The sequence below is a fragment of the Podarcis gaigeae genome (genome assembly GCF_964106915.1).
Source record: "Podarcis gaigeae genome assembly, chromosome: 9".
NCBI lineage: Eukaryota > Metazoa > Chordata > Lepidosauria > Squamata > Lacertidae > Podarcis > Podarcis gaigeae.
Genome location: NC_139685.1, coordinates 66,294,019 through 66,298,749, shown reverse-complemented (window position 1 = coordinate 66,298,749; position 4,731 = coordinate 66,294,019).

Sequence of the window (4,731 nt, the reverse complement as noted above, 5' to 3'; positions counted from 1 at the left end):
TATCCTGTCTTTGCCCATGAGTTCTTCTTTTTGCAGATGTTTGAAGTTTGCAGATGAGTTTCACTATGTGTTTCCTCAGTTCCTCATGTGCTTTCTATAAAAACATCAGTTTAATTCCCAAAAAAGAAAAAAGCTCTAAGTAGTAAACAGATTACAGTGGTACCTCAGGTTACCTACACTTCAGGTTACAGAAGATTCAGGTTATAGACTTCGCTAACCCAGAAATATTACGTCGGGTTAAGAACTTTGCTTCAGGATGAGAACAGAAATTGTGCGGCAGCGGGACGCCCCATTAGCTAAAGTGATGCTTCAGGTTAAGAACAGTTTCAGGTTAAGAATGGACCTCCAGACCGAATTAAGTTCTTAACCCGAGGTACCAACTGTACTAGCTTTTATTGCACTTGACAGGAATACATAATGTTTCAAAAAGGAAAAAGCAGCTAGATTCATCCATACATAAATTTTAAAATAGCATTAGATGAGTACAGAAGCTTAACATACTTTAATATGGTAAAATAAAGGTAGCTGGGAGACATTGTGCTACTGTGCTGTTAATGAAATACTAAGGTTTGCTTTAAAATGGTCAATATTGTTAGATATTTGGGGTAAACCCTAGAAATTAACAAATGCTAGGATTTTGGGTTCTTTGTGATGTGAAAGGATAATATAAGCTGCAAGGGGATCCCTGGGCTGCCTTACGCAAACCAGTCTGGCTGGCTGGGGGCAGAGCAGAGCTGTTAGCATTATAGTAGAGAGCCCACATTGAGCCGCATGAAATGGAAGTCCATCAACCAGTGTATCTGAAGAAGTGTGCATGCACACGAAAGCTCATACCAATAACTAACTTAGCTAGTCTCTAAGGTGCTACTGGAAGGAATTTATATTGTTTTGACTATGGCAGACCAACACGGCTACCTACCTGTAAACAGAGAGCCATTGAGGGTCATCACACCTCCTCGTCCCAGGTGTGACCAGAGACTAGAGATTGGGAAGGTTGCCAGGGTAACTGCTGGGGTAGGGCAAGGGGCTTCTGGGAAGAAGAAAGGCTGAGATCCATTTTGGCAAGGGTGAAGGAAGGACTGCCGGAACTGTTGTGGAACATGCTGTAAGGACTGGACCCCCCTCCATGCCGCCGAAAGGTGTAAATAGGCAAACATACCTGATTTCGTAAAGCACGACAGCCTCCACCGTGTCTTCTATTATCCAAAGGGACAGAGACCCTGTGTGGGCACCTGAGATCCCACACACTCTTGCCAAGGCTTGGGAAGAAAAAGGGACGGGCTTTTGTAACAGTATGAAGATAGACGAGGTGGTCTTAAAACAACCACTTGGCAACTTGTTGCCATTGTTGCTGCTTTCCCATGACACTTCATCTTCTAGTTTTGCCATAGGTAAAGGACGACATCTCCAGGAGGGTGGACCAAATTCCTAATTCTAAACCGACATTATTTTGTGGCAGTTTGGTGCTGCGTACCAGTGGTATCTTGAGTGGGCACTAGGATACTACCAAGTGGGATGTTCTGAAGCTATTATTGTTATTCCCAAGATGGGAACTGGCACACTAATAATCTGGAAGCACCTGAAGGACAGGCCAGCCAAAGGCAGTCTCCAAGCATACATGTAAGTCCAGCTTTTATTTTTTAAATAATGTTTATTAAAGTTTCCAGAATAAAAAAGGAAAGAAAGAAAAAAGAAAAGGATAAAGTTTACACTTAATTAACATCTTTCCAGGACTTCCCCCCCTCCCCCTCCTGTATTCCATTTCCATTAAATTGATTCCACAAATTCTTACCCCAAATTTTAAAACCTTTTATAATTATAAATAACCCATTTATTCAAAATTAATTTATCTTATTTAACCATTTCTCTTTATATTTTTTAAACTTCCCTAAGATCGACCCCAATTCCCTTCCACAAATTCCCCTATTTTTATACAAGAAAAAATGAAGAAAAAGAGAAAAGAAAAAAATATGTAGTTTTACAGCCTTTGGATTCCAAATCTCCCTCCCCCCTTTCCCGGTTCCGATCCCCAAAGTTCATCCATCTTCTGCCAGCCTGGAGAACCCACGTCCATGTCTAAATCTCTCTCGATTCCACTTTGCCGTCTTTTTGGTAGCTTTTAATTTCAGAAAGTCCAATCTCGGAGAAACTCTCAGAAAAGATCATTCTCCTTCCATCCAGACCTCTATGTTTAAGAGTATAACTCAAATTCTGTTTCTTGATCCTTTTAAAGTCTGGATGTCCCAAATGTTCCAACTTCGAATTTAGTCCAGCTCTTATTCCTCAGATTTTCTTTTCCTGTTCTGCTGCAAAAACCTTCTAATTCAGAAACTTCTTATTCTCCACAGAGGCTTTATTTATTCAGGAACATAAACTTACGTCAAGTCCCTTCCTTTCTTCAATAGATAAATCCATTGTCTCCTTTAGTGTAGAAACCTCTGTAGACAAAATAATGCCTCGGTTTTGCAGCTTTCCCAAGAGATAACAAATCCTGTTCAATTTCATAGTATTTTTCCACTTGCTGCCACTGTTGCAATGTCCCGAACTCCCTCTAGAGGGAATATGGTAACTTAATTTCTTTCCAGATCAGACCCAAAAGTCAGATAATTTGTTGCCTTCATTTCCAATAATTTATGTCCAAATTGTAACAAATCTAACCAGCAAAGCCATTGTAACAAAGTTCTCTTTTATTTCCCTGCTTTGACAGCTACTTTGACAGCTGTCAAAGTTTCCGTGTCTCTTTACCAGTCTCTCATGACTGATCGCTCCCAGTTCCCGGGGGGTTGCATTTTAGTTCTCGCAAACCAATCTTCTCCTCCAGCACAGTTACTTATAATTTCCCTTCGTGAAATTAATTTTTTTCAAATAAACAGGTTCATCTCTCGATCTTAGTTGTCAAATCCTTGCGTTAAAACCTCTACAACGGGGGGGGGGGGACTTCCTTTTTGCACCTCCCCCGCTCGCTCCGAATTCGTAAATCAAATTTTCCTTTTAAGTCCGATAAATTTACTCACGGGTTGTTCTTTTTAATCCAAAATTTTCAAAAGAAGTCGTTGCTCTCCGCCGAATGGCATGCGGCTTCGCTAGGCAGGGGAAGCAGTGGACTCATAGCACCACCACCCCCGTCACCCGCTCCGCAGCCTTTAAAAAGGCTCCTTCGCGGGTCGGGGGGGCGCAAACGGTGCCCGCTGAGTCACCAAGTCCATGGGCATCACCGCCCATGGTTTTTGAGGGTCCCCGCGTCACCAGCGCGGCAGGACCCAACCCCTACCCAGCAGGCTCCCTCCGGAGCTCGGAGGGAGTCCGCCATTCGGCGATGGCGCCGACCCAGAAGTCTGTAAGTCCAGCTTTTAATGCTTCATCAAAGAACTTGGATTGATCCAAGTTACTGTCTGGCACATGTCTTGAAGAGATGTATTCTTGAGAGTGCAGCATCCCAAGTCAATTGCTAGATCTGTTGCATGGAAGTTTACTGTGATGCCTGGAGTGTTGGTACGACTTAGCAGGCATCTCTGTTCAACATCCCTGGCCAGTCAGGACCAGAATGAGAGTGAGGGCCCCGAGTCTGAAGATCCTGAAACCATTTTGGAAAACCATGCCTCCTTGGCCAGCAAAGAGCCTAAAACATGATGGTTGCCCTCTCCTGATACACTGTCTTGAACACTCAAGGAAGCAAAAGAATGGGAGGGAAAGCATATAGCAAGCCCAGAGGCCATGTCAAATCGAGTCCGTGCAACCCACAAGCTATGAAAACCTGGTATAACACCACCTGAGTTGGTGGTTGACATCAGACACGAGTAAGTCTCTGTGTAGTTTCCTGAACTGACATAGAATTTTCCTGATGACTGTGTTGCTGAGCTGCGATTTCCCTGGGCATCAGGGTCTGTCAACTCAGTCAGTCTGCATCAGTGTAGACTCTGTATCCGTGCTCTGCTATCAGAGCCAAGATTCTTCTTCACCCAGGACAACAGTAATGTTGCCTCTGTTGGATGGATTTGAGGTCAGGATAGGCTATATTATTTTTACGATTTACTCCCTGTTACGCGTGTGAGCAGAACTAAAAAACTTAAAAACAATCACTTAGCAGAGTTTTAAAACAATTCCATGCAACATTAAACTTTTGGGATTAGGTTGTATAGTCTCTTTATATATTGATCCAGGCTGTGGTGGCAGACTGGATCATTCCCTTTCCTCTCTTCATTAAAAGAATCACGTTAACAGACCGTAGACTTAGCATTAAAAGTGGTGTTTACTTACATAAGGTCTTGCACTTGATTCAGCAATAGCAGTAAGGAAAAACAAGGCAGACATTTCTACCTCTAGATTACAAAACGCACAGTTGAGTTCAAAAATGGAGTCCCTGCTTGAGCAGAGATCAGGTGACTGTCTCAGAAGCATGGGGAAGGAGAGTTCAGAGACAGAAGGCAGTAGAAAAGATTAAATCCTTGTGTCCTTTTCATAGATTCATGGAGTTGGAACGGACCAAGGGTTATCTAGTCCAACCCCACACAATGCAGGAATATCAACTAAAGCATCCATGAAACATGGCCATCTATTTTCCCGCCAGAGAACTAAAGGAAATGAAATGAACTAAAGGAAAGGAAATGATGTCACAGAGAGCTGTCTCTCTAGTAACCTGCAACTGAGTCTTAACCTTTTGACTGTAAATTCTCACAGCCTCCACCTGAAGACTAATGTATGTATGAATGTGTGACCATGCTGTGATATTTA